Genomic DNA, 16,879 nt, shown 5'->3' with positions numbered 1-16,879 from the left:
AGAAATTTGACTAAGCACCTCTGTCGACTGAGGGCCAAATTCTGTTATGCTGATGCCAGCAGATCTCCCGGGGAAATTGCTAAGAGGTCATCTTATGTATATTCATAGTGGCAGGAGGAGAAGGCATGGCTTTCGGAAGGAAAAACTCAGGGAGCCAGTGAGCCTGGCTTAACACGTGTCAGGCAGTATGAAAGGCCAGGAGGACATGCTCCTGCCCCGGTTGGGGCTACGGGGTCCGCCTTCCCCTCATAGGACTGAGCCCCAGGGCTGCAGAGAACTCAGGTTGCTGGCGTCTCCGGCAGCAGAAGGGGACTAGGATGTTGCCTCTTGCTGGACTTGGATTAGGGGAAGCGGTCAGGGGTCCGGTTCTCTCCTGGCTCATCATCCTCACTAAGTAGCTTCCTGTTTTCCTCCCCGCTCCCCCATGGATGCTTCTCGCTTGAACTGAAAAGGTCTGGAGGGTCAGAAAAGAAAAATCTTTCTGGGGTCTCTTTTCCGCAGGGCCAGATTGTCAGAAAGGCTCTGGTGGGGCCCAGCCTCCACTACTTCAACCTCACCCATGGATCTCTCTCCCTCCCGCCGCCCCCTTTCCCCTCTGTTCCCCATTTCTCTGTCCTTCCTGCTTATTTTTGTATTTAGAAACACCCATCGGGTTCTCTCCATCCCTTGCTCTGCAAGTATCTTTAACATTCTTCCCCGGCCACTTGCATTCGCAGTAACTGAGCTGCTCCCGGCCGCTCGACCCCGCGCTGGCAGAGGAACAATTAACCTAATGCAGGTCCTCGAAGTTCTGGGTGGTTCCTCCTCTCTCCCCACCTCTCCTCCTTCGTTCCAGCGGAGCTCCTGGCTTTGGAAAGCACTTACTACCGAAGGAAATTAGACTCCTTTCTCCTTTCATTTCCGGTGCCTGTTTGGAATTGCACTTGGCTCTGCAGGCCCCCAGCGGGGATCCTTACGGGGGATCCTTAATGGGGAGCGAACCGCAGACAGGGCCCCCCCCAGCGCCCAAGCAGCACCCCGAGCAGAGCCAGCGCCGGGCCAGCACCTGCCCTCGCGTCTCCTCCCCGTGCTCCCGACGATGGGAGGCCCTGCAGGGGCTGCCACCCCGCCGGCCACCCAGACACCCAGACACCCAGACACCCAGACACAGGCCCTTGGCTCTCCAGTCCTTGCGATCCGACAACGCACAGGTGGAGCCCGTTGAAGAATAAAACCCCAGACAGACCTTTCCCTCCTTAACGGCCGCTCGTTCATTTTGTTGCCCGAGAGCCTGCTGTCAGCTGGGAAACTTTCGCTCGGGCCCAGCCTGAGCCACGGCCTCGTGCGGGGCTCCTCGACACCCCTCGACTCCCCGCGACGCCCCCCGCGGGCTGCGAGCGGGCCTCCGCACCCCCAGCTCCCGCCGCTGCTCCGAAACCCCTGCCACCTCCCAGGGACCCAGGGGCAGGGCTCAGGGCCACCTGAGCAACAGGGCGAAGCCCCCGGGCCCTGCTGCGGCGGGGCTGCTCCTGCTCCCCACCTGCGTCACGGCGCTAGGGTGCCCGGTGGCTCAGGTCATGATCGCAGGTGTGACGAACACCCACAGCCACACTTGAATCTTTTCCCGCTTCTGAAATTGAAGATACGTCCGTGTTGTTAAGAACAGCCGCCTGCGTATGACACACAGCTTATTCACGAGTCCTCAAACAGGCATCCCCCGCCCCCCCAACCCTGGAGGCCCAAGTAAAACCAAAACCCAGAGTCTGGGCCCTGTTAAGAATTGGTCATTCCCAGATGGGTGTCTTGGAAAACGTGCTTCACAAAGTGCACAAACCACTAGGAAGACTAAAAGAACAGTTCTTGGGCTAAAATATGCACATGAAGTTGATACGAATGATTTTATGTGTGCATTCAGTGCAGCGTCATCTCGTTCACCACGAGGCACGGAAAAACCGCGCTCCATCCAAGTGAAATTTTTAGATACCCAGACCTACTCCTTTAGAGTTCCAAAGTCCTTTTTTGAACAGATTTCTTTTTTTTTTTTTTAAGATTTAATTTATTTTTTCATGAGAGGCAGAGAGAGAGGGGCAGAGACACAGGCAGAGGGAGAAGCAGGCTCCAGGCAGGGAACCCCATGTGGGACTCGATCCGGAGACCCCGGGGTCATGCCCTGAGCTAAAGGCAGACACTCAACCACTGAGCCACCCAGGAGTCCCTTAGGTTCAGGGATCAAGTCTCACATCTGGCTCCCTGCGAGGAGCCTGCTTCTCCCTCTGCCAGTGTCTCCGCCTCCCTGTCTGTGTCTCTCATGAATAAATAAATAAATAAAATCTTAAAAAAAAAAAAACCATTCTAAATCATGCGCCACACTTCCTTGTCTTCTTAAAACCAATGCTGAGGGGAGTCAACTTTTCCTTGATGATTCAGGCTCTAATTTTAAACTTCGCTTTTGGTGACTAAGACCGGTTGATAATCCTGTTTGGATCAGAGAGGTTGAGAGTGGAGTTTTTGTTCACCTTTTAAACTTCCAGGCCTCAGTTTCCTTACCTGCAAAACTGATAATAAGTACTTTGCAAGATTGCTGATTGTTTATGTGGATACACATGATCAATTAGCAACCACATTAGCATCTTTGTCCTTTGTCTTGGGAAAGTTTGCATTGTGATTTTGGTTTGTTTTTTTTTTTTAAGATTTTATTAATTTATTAGAGAGAGAAAGCATGTGTACGAGTGGGGGGAGGGGCAGAGGGAGAAGCAGACTCCCTGATAAGCAGGGAGCCCATGCAGGGCTTGATCCCAGGACCCTGAGATCATGACCTGAGTTGAAGGCAGAGGCTTAACCACTGAGCCACCCAGGCACCCCAAGTTTGGGACTTCTTTCTAGCAGTACTCTTGCTGTCACTTCCTGTTAGGTGTATGCCTGCCTCCTGGAGCCTTCCTCTTCTGATTTGTTTTAAACCTTTATTGTGTTGCATGGACTTCGCTTCAGGAGGTCTTGCTGTCCATTAGAAAATTATGGATCTGGGGTGTCGGCTCCCAAACCAATGTGATCCCAGGGCCACCATGTCGGCTCAGCCAAGCTCATGGCACACCAGGCACGGGGTGTGTGGGGGGTGGGGCACACCCCCAGGGACAGAGTGGAAAGAGCATCGGTGCACGGAGTCCCTGGCATTAATTGAGGTACTCAAGGTCTTTTCTTCTGAAACCATCCCCCCAAAGCCCACCCATGTTCTAGATATTGAAGGTTTAGGGATATTTGGCCTCTAGCTAAGTGTCCTAGATAAACAAAGTGCTCTTGTATTTATGGCCAGAGGAGCTCCCTAAATCTTAGAAGATGTGTCTATTTCTCCCAGAGTAGGGGATGATATCTTAGAGAGGTAACAGCTTCCCAGGTTGGTAAAATGACCACCGTCAATAGAGGGAACAGACCGGACCTCAATAATCTAGCCCCTCCCCATCCAACGAACAGTGAGCATCCTCCATTTCAGTCAAACAGCCCAACACCACCTTGTACCTGCATGAAATCCTCTGAGTACCCAGTGCTTGGACCCTCCTCCCTCGCCCCTCCATAGTGACCAGCTGCATACTCTGCTTCCTTCTGTTTCCTTGATTCTTCTGTTTCTCTTCTGTGGGTCCCAATGCTGAACTCCCAGGGCATTGTGTATTGCCTTGATTTGCTGGCTTGCCTTTAGTTCATGTGTGGTCAGTGTTGTGTTCTGAGCGTGCAAATTCTCTAAGGGCATGGACTACATATTTCATTTCTATACCCCCAGGGCACCTGGTCTTAGAGTACTAAGCAGGTGCATGCACGTGATTGTTTCAGTGATATTTTTACATTTGAGATGCCAGGACATAGGTCACATGGCATGAACCTGCACTGGAAGCAGACACAGCTGTCTTCCCTATTCATCCATCTTGTGATATGATATAATGACAACAAGAGGGTGAGACAGGCTTGTGGAAGTCCCGAAGCTCTCTGTGACTTGGCCTTTCACCAACAAAATGGCAATGGACCACGCATTCATTCATAATTACTAAACACCTACTGTGTGCTACCCGTGATGATGGTATTGGGAATACAGTGGTGAGTAAATTCCTTGTCTTCATGGAACTAGGAGTTTGGCAGCAAGTTAAAAATATGGTTATTGGGGCATCTGGGTAGCTCAATCAGTTAAGCATCTGACTCTTGATTTCGGCTCAGGTCGTAATCTCAGGATCCTGAGATCAAGCCCTGTGTTGGGCTCCTCACTGAGCATGGAGCCTGCCTAAGATTCTTTCTCTCTCCCTCTCCTCTCCCCGCCCCCATATTCACACACACTTTCTCTCTAAAAAAGTAAAATAAAATAAAAAAATGTTAAAAATACATGGTTATTGATGATAAAGCTACCATATCTAGAGCATCACCTCCGAGCCCAGCACTTTGCTAAGTGCTTCACATATATCATCTCATTGATCCTAGAATCAGAAAAATGCAAAGTCATTGTTACTCTTTCCGTTTTGCAGATGAAGAAACTTGGCCTTCAGAAATAACTTCTGGCCCCAGGTCCCACTCGTAGAAATGGCAGAGAAGAGATTTGAAGCCAGAATGCCCTCCTTTGCAACCTGTACTCTTTACTCTTGTGCTCTGTGGCCTCCCCCGGCACTGTGCATGCCAACCGGGGATCTAACATGGGCATGTTATGTGAGCCCACAGCACGGAGATTGAGCCTAGGCTGGGGAGACCAAGGAAGGCTTCCTGGAAGAAGTGATGCCTGAATCAATCCCAAAGAAGTTAGCCAGACAGGGGGAGTATATATCTCTGGTGGTCCAGGTGGAGAGCATCACATCAAAGGCAAGGAAGGAGAAATAATTTGATGTCTTAGGGAACCACAGTAATTGAAAGGCCATCCTTGTGACTTGCTGATCAACAAAAGTTCTTTTCAGTGAAGAGGTACCTGAGCCATGCTATTGAATTTTGTTTCCTGGCCAGGCGACTTCACCATCTTAGAGAGGGGCTGTAGTCAGGAAGCAGGAAAGACTAGGATTTTAAGGACTCTTTGCTGCAACCACCCTCTCTGACCAGGGTCTCTACAATTTCGTATCCTATGTCCAGGGACAAACCCCATCCCACTGCCACCAGGGGAGGTGAATGCCTGAACTTGGGCCTGGAAAAATCCAGGTAACACTGGATTAACCTCCACCTGTCAGTTTATTCCTTCCTACACAGGACCCTCTCTCTGAACACATGTTTCTTTCCTAAGACTAGAGAGCAGGAGGCCACATTGCCCACGTGGAGGGGTGGCTTCAGCTGGTGTCCACTGAGCCTCTGAAAATTGAAGTAGAGTGTAAGTTCTTGGTTCTAGAGAGTGTCATGCACTCAGGAGAGAGCCTCAGGTTGATTACTCATGACATTATTATAGATTTACTGCCTGCCCAACCACAGAAATATTCTGATTCCCCCAAGGAACCGATGAGCAGCAATATTTTTCTGTATTGCAACGACCCTGCTAATGACAGAAACAGATCCCCCTGCAGGTACTTGGTACAATAAAGTGGAACAGTCCTACGGACTCCAGCTCAGCTGGCAGCCGACCCCAGCTCACCAACCTTGACCAGGGACTCCACCCAGCAACTTAGCTTGCTGAACAAGTGGGAAAAAACATCACAGATTGTTCTCCTCCTCCTACCAAGGTTAAAGAGCGGTTGGGACAACGGTTATTTTTGGCAGTTTGTTTTTAAATCTGCGATGTTGCAATCGCAACTCTCCAAATGCAAGCTTTGCTGTGGATGTCCTTCTTAACAATGCATTTTATCTCCTGATTGAGAAAATCACTTGAGGTTTTCTAATACACAATCTCACTTGTTCTGCCTCTCAAGCCTGGCACCTTCTCTGAACCTGGAGGTCCCAGAGGGCCAGCATCTTACCCCATGTAACTGTGTGTAATTCTCCCAGCTAATTACGCTGGGTGAGAGTCTGTCTTCTGAAATTCAGTGGGAGTTCAGGGTGTGGAGGGTATAAAGAAGAGAAGGAAAGAGGCCAAGTAAAGAAATTAGATTTTTCTTAAAAAGAGATTTGTGTATTTTCCTATAGTCATGAGTCCTATAGAAAATAATATATGCTCTTTGTTTTGTCCTTTGTAACAGCAGGGGGATTGAAACCTTTGGATTAAGAGAAACTCAATAGATAATTTAATTCCATTCATCTACTTCTGCCTGGATAAACCATCCCAGAAAAAAATATATACATATTAGCTGCCCTTGTCTTTCCTTCCAGAAAGGAGCTTCCATAATCGACCTTCATTATAAGACCTAGGGCCTCACAACTCATCTCAGTGATTGCAGAGTAGATGGTTGTATTTAATTTACATAATCAGCATTTTCTTTTTCCTAGAAGGAAAATCCCTGAAAAATGTTAGCTGGGTCAGAATAAAATTTTTAAAAAGAAGAAGAGAGAAAAACATGTGAACTGGGCTTAGGTTTGGGAAGCTACCAAGGACTTCACATGATGAAAGAAATCCACATGATTTTTTATGCTTTTTTTCCTACCTTTGGTATCCAAGCATCTTGGCAGTCCTTCTCTCTCTGTAGTTATATATATATTTATATATAGGTACTCCTAGGTACTCCTGTTATTCCCATTTAACAGGTAGGTACAGTATGAGAGAGATCTCCCATCTGGGAGATGGTAGTGGTAGGGCTGGGATTTGAAGCCCGCCACCCAAAGCTGCCTTTATATACCTGTGTCCATGTACCTAGAGTTGTCACCCACTGTCCCCATGCTCAGGTATTTGAGGCCTCTGATTCCCTTAGACATCCCTTAGATATCCTTGACAAGTCTTTTCTTTTCCTCTTCGGTTTCTTACCCCTTTTCTTCGCCTCTTCCTGCCATGCGGTCACCTCCGGATGCCAGCAGGGCAGTCAAGGAGAGAGAGATCTTTCTGTGACTCTCCATCGATAGTCTCCGACTGCCTCCCTGTCATCCGCCCCCTACTCCCCAGTCCCCTCCGGCCCCCCTCGCCATCCTCTTCACATTCCCTGCCATCCCCCCACCGCCTCACTCTGCAGCTGGAATCTGAAGATGTGAGGGCCAGTAATAGAGTGTCAGCGGAAGTAATTGATTCCTCACACACACAGAATTCTCCTGCCTTCAGTGTCAATGGAGCTGAACCAGAGTCTTGGAGGTGAGCGAGACATGTAAACAGTCCATGGCTGAGCTGTCAGGGCAAAGCTAGACACGCCAGAGAGTGAGCGAGAGGGAGAACGGTGGAACAAATAATTGTTTTATTGGGAAGGAGAGGAGTAAATAATATTTCAGCCCGGGAATTGGCAGTTTGAAAGAGATGGTTGAGAGCAAGGAGCAGAAGGCATCGTGATGCAGGTTTTAATGGAAGAGTTTTTCTTTGTCTCAAGGTAGGAGGTTTCGTCCTCACCCTGCCCCCCCTTCTCCCATTATCATCATTATTATCATTAAAATAATTACCGTAACAATTACGGTTGATGAGACCTCGAGTTTATAGAGAGCACCTTTCATCTAAAAGTTCAAAGTGATTTATCTATGTGTCATCCCTTTGAGAGTGGTAGGAGGGTAAGAAAGTTTTTTTTTCTTTTCTTTTTTTTTTTTTTTTTTTTGGTCTTATCTGCTGGGAAACTGAGGTCCAAGCAGATGGGTGATTCGGCCTAAGCCTTGGGGCAGGCAGCTGGGTCAAGTGCTGGGTTACTGACAGCCCTTGCCCACCAGGGCCCTGACACTTGTGTGGCCCTCACAGCTCCTCCCTGGCACTAGTGCTCCCTCCCGGGAGGCCAGGGGCCTGGGGGCCCTGCAGTCCGCTAGCTGTGCAGCCCGGCAGCCAGCAGCTCCATGCACAGAGCAAGCAGTCTGCGATGCTGTGAGGTGTAGAGAGGTCCTTCGGGGTCTGACTCCCACTGCTCCCATCCTGCTAGGAGACTTCCTGCAATCTGGTTCCCTTTCTTGTAGAAGCTGCTGTCCTTCCCAGACCTATTTCTTCTAGTCTTATGCAACCTCTAGCCAAGAGAAGCCCATATTCCCGAACATTCGCTGCTTCCACCCCCGACACACGCTGGCCACTTCTTTCAGAACCCAGGGCCACTTCTGCGTTGGGGAGAGGCAGGTGCCCTAAGATGCCCTGGGTGGGCCAGGCCGCTTTGGCTCCCAGTGCTCACACGGTGCCCGCACCGCCCCGCCGTCGAGGAAAGCAGTCACCCAGCGGTGGCTGGAGAGGGAAGCCGTTGCAGCCGACGGGCCCCTGAGTGCTGTATTCAGAATCTCCACCCCGGCGTGGCAGCGGCCCTTCCCGCCTGGACATTAGTGCAGGCCCGTCACCTCCACACCAAGGTGCTTTTTGCACGATTCTGATAAGTCGGCCCCTGAAGCCAGGAGAAGCTCTGAGCTCTGTAAGCTGCAGCTTGCAGTGAATGAAATCCAAGGACAAGGGCCCATCACCCCAGCCCCGTACTCCCAGACTGTCCCCTGCTAGGATTTCTGCGTGGTACATTTTTCAGGCAAGTTTTGTATTTTCTACATTTTGTTACTGAGGCTGATTGCCAGCAGAAGGGGACAGAAAAACGATTGGGAGCCTAAACCCCTAGAAAAACATTTTTCCGATACAGTGATTGATTCCCTGGTGCCTCGTATGCCTCATTCCCAGCAGGCTCCCATTTTTCGGACAGATGGGAAGGTTATGATTTGCTCTCACAATTAGACCCTCTGGGAGCCAGGGTTAGCGAGCGCCCGTTCCAGAGGGAACCGTTCGCCCGGCCAAGTGCGGGGCTGCTGCCAGCACACCAGGCCCTGGGATAGTGTACTCTGATTTCCCCTTAGTGGATCGCTTTCTGCCCCTTCCAACCAGCCCCGGGAGGCACAGAGGCATGGTTCCTGTTCCCATTTATGAGATGAGGCAAACCGAGGCATGCAAGCTTGATTGACCCCGGCCAGTCTGGCCTTGTTGGGTGGGGCTCACCTTCACATCCCAGTGCCAGCCTGCTGGAGAACAGACATAAAATACGGGTTACTCTCGCCTACCTCCTGCTCCGGTGTCCCTTGCTAACAAGGGGCCCTTTGAGCTAACTGCAGAGAGTGAGGATTTTATAGACGTGTACAGCAGACAGGAAAAAGACCCAACCTTCACGCTGAAAACAGCCCGCCCAGTAGCCTTAAACTTCACATTGGCCCTGGTTGCCTAGAAAATCATTCCTTACATAAGCAAACACGTTCCATCCAAGGCGGCCTCCAGCGCGCTCGCTGGTCCAGGAGTGGACCGGATCCGTGGCCATCCAGCCCCAAGAATGCGCCTTGCTGGGGAGCCAGGTCAGTGGGGGAAGCGGCGTCCAGCTAGGGGGCCGGGGAGAAGTGCTGGAGGCTTTGTTGAGTGCCCTTCATTCTCTGCAAGTTCATCCACAGCGAGACTTCTCAGACCCCCTGTCTGGAGCGGCCTCCTTCCTCACGTCGTGCGGCGTTCTTGGCAGCCTGCTCCATCAGGAACAATGAGATCGGCAGGGCCCTCTCCATCATCCCAGGGCTTCTGCAGGAAAACAACCAGCAATTATAAATAGATGTTATTTGTATTTCCATTTTCTTGCCTTCAAGGTTTTTTGGAATAATTCCTTCGGTTTGTTTTGGGTTATTTTCTTCGCATACTTCCTTTGCTGGGTGGTCAGATTTCCTCCTTTCTGAAGAGCTGCGATGACCCTGGCAGGGGCGGGGATTGCGGCTAGGCTCCAGATACCAGCGGTTGGTGGCGGGAAGAAATGAAGGAAGAAAAGGAAACTGCCTTCAGTCACTATTAAAAAAAAGCAGTGGCACCAACATGGATACACAAACAGATGCGGAGTCTTGGCTCCGTTGCAGTCCTTGCGGTTATTTAACAAGTAATAACAATAACAACAGGAATAATAGTAACAATGACTAACATTTATTTATTGAATACTTCCTATGTGCCAGGCGCTGCACTGAGGTGTTGACATGCATTAACTCCCCACACTGAAGGGCGTCCAGTACCTAGTTCAGGGCCCACGAAGCGGTGGGAGTAGGGGTGGGGGCGGCGGGGCAGGGGCAGGGGGCGAGAAGGCACAGATTGTTCTGAATCCGGCGTGGCAGGCTGGTTCCAGAGCCAGGGCTCAGAAACATGAGATGGAAAGGGAATCCCCAAAACGCAAGTGATTGAACTACTATTGATGGATTTGTACAGGGGGAGGATTTTTAGAAACCACCGTCCCTAGCATTGAGGTTGGGGAGGGCATCGAGACTGTCTCTAACTTTGTGGCTTTTCATTCCTTCTTCACGTGTTCAGTTCATGTGGAGGTAACCCTTCTCTCCCCCAAGTCTGCCACCCTGCTTTGTAAAAACACGAGTAATAGGAAAAATAGCGAGCGTCTCCCAGTGACTTTCATGGGCATCTAGCACTCTCCTGGGCTCGTATGTATTTTTGCAGTCCTTCCACCAATCCTACAGGTGGGGCCCCTTATTATTTGCATTTTATAGGTAAAAGAACTGAGACTCAGAGAGGTTCGATGCCTTGCCTGCACTCATGCCACTAACGAGTGCTGGAAACAGCTGGATCTGCCTGCAAAGCCCGTGCGCCACACTTCTCAGCACACACACGCACATATAGACAGATATGTTTCTGTATAACAGTAATTTAAGATTTTTGTGTGTGTGTCACAGACCTAGGAAAATGTGCATCTACACAATCGCAAAAATTTCTGCGTGTGACTATAGGGGTCCCCTCACCTACTGAAATTCATCTGTGGACCCTACTGGAAATCCAGACGTTTAGGAATATGTGCTCTAGATGATACTGTAAGAGCTTATAAATACACAGGATACTGTTTTCTCACTCGATGGACCATATGTTCACATATGGGCATATATGTGCTTATAAAAATACTTCACTTGCAAACATTAATATGTTATCCCATCTGAACACTTAAAAGCTAAATTTCAACAGGGTGAATCTTGAAACCATGAATTCCAAATCTGCTCACTGCTTCTATTGGTGATTTGTCTATTAATTTTGGCAAGTCTTATAGGCTTTGTTTAAACAAAACAGCTAAATAAAAAAGAGCAAGATTCTGGTAAGTCTCTAACGGAAACCAAGCAGTTTCTTTACGCCCGGTACCTTCTAATGCTATTGTGCTTTGGCGGTCGGATGTTCTGATAGGATGGTGGTGAGGCCTATATGCCCAGGAGTGAGACCACCTGGGTCTGAAGCCCGCCTCTGACCTGTCCTTCTCACGGGACTTTAGGCAGGTCACTTAGACTCTTGGAACCCCAGTTTCTGCATCTGTAAATGGGTGGGAGCCTAACAGGGCGTGGCGTGTATTCAATGAGGACTAAACGAAGTAATATCTAAACGGGGGTCTAGCCTATAACAAATGCTCAGTAGATGATTGATATTTCTTCTCACTGATATTCCTGGGAATGTTCCAAGTTCTCAAATGGATGGCCCCAATGAAAGGGAGAAATTCAAGAAAATGAAATTTGTTTCTTAAAAGACCTGATCTGATCTGATCTGATTCCTCCATAAAGGCTGGATTTCACTATTGAGCCAGAGATCAGGTGACCTGGCTTTGGGCTTGACTGGACCAGAGACTTTGGCCTCGTGCAGACCTGCCCGCAGCCCCTTTGTGTCGCAGGCAGCTTCTTCATGGGGAAGTTGTACATGACAGTGTTGTTTTTTCCTCCTATTTTCCCTGCAGGTTTTAATGTAAGGATTAATAAGACAGTGTGTGTAGATGTCTTTGAGCTTCCCGGAAGAAAGGCACTCCAGGAGGTGGTAAATTCTCTGGCCTCCATAATCTACTCATGAAATATGGAACTTTGAAAGTGTGAGAAAAATCTCAAATCACTTTGACAGCATTTTAATTATAGTTGATTTGTTTGCCGCTAATAGTGAAAATGCTGTCAGCATGATTTGAGATGTTTCTTCCACTCAAAATGTTATATTTCATGTTTTCGAGTCATGAGGCAACATTTCGGTTTCCAGATAAAACCAGAATAGCTCAGTGAATGCGCTGGATCACAAAGGCAAAGGGTATAAAATGGACCAAATGTATCCAACCCCTTGGGAAACATCATCACAGAGGAAATTATTCCTGGACTTACCAACCGCGAGCCCCTCGTTCATTTACTCGCGCCACAAAACATAGTGAGCCCTGGGCTGTGCCGGGCACCATGCAGGTGCTACCAATTCAGCAGCAAAAAGGCGAGGTCCTTGCCCTCGTGGTGCTTGCTGTGTAGTGAGGACACAGATTCCAAACAGATAAACACGTATATTGACCTTTTGCAGATTATAACGCTATATAAAGGCGGTAAGAGGATGGCGTGGCGGAGAATGAGGGCATGCCGTCTGAAATAGGGTGGTCAAGACAGGCTTCTCTGAGGAGGTGACATTTGCACATAGAAAAAGGAGATGGCATCAGCCACCGAAGAAGGTAACAGAGTATCACAGGCAGAGGGAAGAGCAAGTGCAAAGGCCCAGTGGCCGGAAAGAGCTCGCCATGCGCAAAGCGCGAGGTCTTAAAAATTTATGACACGGTAGCATAAAAGGAGACATTGATTGGTTGGCCAAGGTTATGGCTTCGGGACTTGGGTGGTGATGTGTAGACCCAAGTATCATCAAATGGGCACAGCACTCTTCCCCAGTGTACCCAAGTACTCCACCTGTGACAGAGAAATCTCTTCACAAGCAGTTCTAAGCGCATCCCTCCAGGTGGACCCTGGCAGGGGCCGGACACCATCTGGCCATTTAAGAAGGGCCTCGGCGTAGTGGATCCTCTAGCACAGGCTCTGTTGTCTAACCCAGCCTTCGGGGCCTGCTGGGAAGTGTCAAGCGTGGATAGAGTTATGGAAACTAGAAAGCCTCTTTTCATGTTTGCCTAGTGATGAGAGGAAGAGATGAGACTGTTGCTTTTTCATACCTCTCCCGTGGACTCTGAAAATTAATTCCACCGTCAAGATTCCCACGCCCCAAATGTGGGTTTGGGGAGAGAAATTAAGACTTTGAAGTCGAGGAAGAACGTACAGAAAGCGTTCTCTAGACAAATGCTCGACATGCAGATGTCGGAATCTGTGAGGAGAAAAGTAAAAAGGCACCCGGGAACCACTTTGGAGAGAAAAGGGAAAAAAAGGTAAGGAGTGGAAATGGCTACTTCAGCTTAGGAAAGTAAATAGATGAATAAAATAACAAAAGGTAGTGTTAAAGCTTGGAAGGAATTTTTTTCATTTGAGGGAGATTATGAATAATGAAATGCAAACACAGTACTTAGTATGTCCGTTAGCTGGTTTATGTTTTCTTCCAGAAAATGCATAATGTGTTCCAAGAGGACCGGCTTTGTAGGTTATCCTCCTTGACTGTGGTTGGGGTGAGCCTCGAGGTTGGACCCCAGATTCCTTCACCAAACAAATGCTGGCTCTCAGGCGCTAGATGAGGGCCGTGTTTATTCCAAGGCCACAAACTTCCTAATCTCCTGCAAGCTCTTCCAAATGAACCTGACAGCACTGAAATTTCTAAGGAGATTTACGCCAGCTGTAGCAAATCCCTAATAATAAAAAAGTTCCCCAAATGAGTCAGTCACACAGGACGTAAATGAGACATTCTGTGGGAAGTGAGCGTGTCATTTGGTGTGTGCCCTTTATAGGAGAAGGCCAGCCAGAGGCCCAGCTTGTCCACACGGCGGAGCCCGGGCACTGGAGGGAGGGGGGTTCATCACCCAGTGGGGACTCTGTGCCCCTTTCCCTTCAAGCAAACCTGATGGGAAAATCCAGTTTCTCTGAGAAGTTTCAGTGAGGGCTGATTATTTGCTTCACAAAAGGATTCACCGAAATCCTTTTAAATAACAAGGTCAGAGAGAAAATTTATAATACGATTGATGTATATGAACCTTTTTCAAAAATGCATCCCTTCACTGTATGTGTAGGTAAGTATGTAAAGATGTGGTTTTTTTTTTTTAAGATTTTATTTATTTATTCATGAGAGACACAGAGACAGAGAGGCAGAGACAGAAGCAGGCTCCATGCAGGGAGCCCAACATGGGACTCGATCCCGGGACCCCAGGATCACGCCCTGGGCTGAAGACAGCGTTAAACCGCTGAGCCACCTAGGCTGCCCCTGTAAAGATGTATTTGTAGCTGCCAGCATGACAAGAAAAAAGGATTTGGGGTCATTATATCCACTGAGTAAATTGAGGCAAGCTTACAGCTATGGCATTTGCTGGGGAGCCCTGCTTCATCGCTGATTTTGTTAATCCCCTAAATTACTCCATGCATGATTAGGCAACCAGATAGAACCTCCCCTTCTGGTCATCCAGCCATTGGGATGTCTGGGCGTCTTTTTGTCCTTTCCGGAGAAATTGGCAACACAGACTGGAGATATCTGGTTATCTTTAAAAAAAAAAAAAGAAAAAATGTTTAAGTAGTTACTGAATGTGGGCCACGACCCCTGGCACTGTTTTAGGTGCCCCAACACTGAGTTATTTAGTCCTCAGGACAGTTCTGTGAGACGGATGGTGACGATGAGGATGGTACTTACGCTTTCATCTGCTACATTCTCAGCTCTCCTACTTTGAAAAAAAATTCTTTTTTTAGTCTTTTTTTTTTCTTTTATTTTATGGCGTATTTTATGTGTTGTTGAAGTATGGTTGACATACAAGGTTATATTAGTTTCAGGTGTGTGACATAGTGATTTGACAATTGGATACATTCCGCAATGCTCACCACGACGGTGCAGTTACCATCTGTCACGGTGAAAAAAAAAATTCTTAATGGAAGCAGCTTTATTTTATATATTTGTGGCTTATTAAGAAATGCAAGATCATTGTAAGTGATTCAGAGAATAGGAAAGAACAAAGAAGGAAGTAGAAATTTCCAGTTTCTACCACCTGTATATCTCAGTACTGTTAACATTTTAGTATGTAGTCTTTCAGACTTTTTTGTTTGTGTATGCAAGAATGTATGTATGTATATGTATTTTAACACATTTTTTAAAAATCTATTTTTTAAACTATCAGGATATATATCATGGCCATTTTTCCCATAAAAACAAAATATCTAGACCTATAGCACTCCCTATCTACTTCAGTGGTGGAATATTCCATTTTATAAATATACCAAAATTGATTTACCCACCTCCATTGTTGGACATTTAGATATGCTGTTTATAAAAAAAAAAAAAGCATCTTTTCACTTTTCTTAATTTAAATTCTATCTATGCTTTTTAAATTATATCTACGCTCACCAAGATGCATATACATCTTGCACAATTACCTGATTATTAGGAAAAATTCCTAGCAGTGGAATTGCTGGATTAAAGGATTTGTCACATTTCTGCCAAAATGCACTCCAAAATGTTTTAACAGATGTTTATTCCACTTACACTGTACCTCGATGCGCTTGCTCTATCGCTTCGCCTCAGAAATGGGTATGAGAATAAAACAAATCACTGTTAACCAAACACTACCTACCAGGCTGAGCACTGACACTATATAGATTATGTTGGTCACTTAAATCTCACAAAAACCCTAGGAGAAAGGTTCTAATATCCCTATTTTACTATCATTTTCCCCGTTGCCAAAGATCAGAAAGGTTGAGTAACTTACCTGAGGTCACCCAGCTAATAAGGATCCAAATCCAGTTCTACTTTTGGCATTGGCCAGGGCATGGCAGGGGGTACAGGTGGGGGGATGGACAGGCTCCCCCATGCAGGTTCATAATTCATTACTCCCTGTGAACTGGCGAATGTGTGCTTACTGAACACAGCTGGCTTCTCAACAGTTGTGCACCCTGCATCACCATTACTCAGCCCAGAGTGATTGCCCAGGGTGCTTACCCCAGTGTGGAAATACTAAGGAGGGATTTTCCAGAAGGTTTGGGGAATTTCCTTTGAGAACAAACTAAGTGTCTTTTCACTTTGGTTTTTGGAAGTGAGGAAGCACACTTTCAAACTCGGCATCATCTCCCAAACTGAAATCACAGATCCCCCCCAAACCTCCACTGCCTTTCTCAATCTGTGGCTGTGTCCCCAGAGCTCCTGAGGGGAAACCCTGCCATCTTGTCTTCTCCAGACTAACCAGCTTCTGTGATTCTTTGGACTGTAGGTTTCTAGGGCTCTGGGGTCTAAGATTGAACTAATCCCCGTCGGTTCCTTATACTTCCTTCACGGTCCTGTTTTTCATAAGTGGCTGCACAATCTGAAATATGGCTCCTGGGGGCTGTCGTGAGGCCTCGGGCTGCTCTGGCTCAAATAAGCCACTTCTGCAGGCAGCCAGCTCTCACAGACCCGGTGTGTGTGGCAGGAGCCTGCAGGCACATCCCAGGCCCCTCTCTTTACCCCAAAGAGAGACATTTCTTACATGTTGTTTTAACAGGTTGATGCAAAATAAATAAACAGGGAGGGAGAAGGAAATGGATGCTTGTCGGTAAATAGTGGCACAGTGACCAGCAATTTGCAGGGAGGAAATTTGCAGGGAGGAAAGGACCTCAGCAGCTGAGACAGCGGGAGTCCCTGGGAGCCCAGAGAAGGAGCCCAGAGGTGGCACAGGGAAGACTGCCCGAGCACCACCAAGGCCCAAAATGTGTGCCTGTGCAGATTGGCATCCCGTGAACCAAGCCAAGGATGTCTGTCTTTGACTTGTCTTCCCCAACCTGGGGCCAGGTTGATCCTGTTTGAAATGAGCTCAAGCCTGAGTGCAGGGCCGAACCTGCCTCTTGCTGAGGCTAAGAGTTCTGTGCTCATAGACGCTGGGTCCCCGGGGACTCACCCCCCTGCTTTTGGAGAAAGGTTTTTATTGCCTTATCTAATATGATGCTGATTCCTTTTAAAAACGTGTTGTTGACTAGACACTGCTGCTGATGGGAGCTTTGCAGAGTCATCTCCAGGAGAGAGGGGGCCTGAGCATGGGAGTCTTTG

At 48.0% G+C, this 16,879-nt stretch overlaps 1 protein-coding gene across 6 annotated transcripts in view; it reads left to right on the top strand.

Annotated features, from left to right (window-relative positions):
* NRP2 (neuropilin 2) overlaps nt 1–16,879 on the top strand; it is a 115,264-nt gene that overhangs the window by 16,885 nt on the left and 81,500 nt on the right. The gene's annotated exons all lie outside the window — the stretch shown is intronic.

This window comes from Canis lupus, chromosome 36, assembly GCF_048164855.1.
Source record: "Canis lupus baileyi chromosome 36, mCanLup2.hap1, whole genome shotgun sequence".
NCBI lineage: Eukaryota > Metazoa > Chordata > Mammalia > Carnivora > Canidae > Canis > Canis lupus.
The sequence above is the reverse complement of the archived record's forward strand: the minus strand, read 5'-3'. Positions and strand labels throughout refer to the sequence as shown.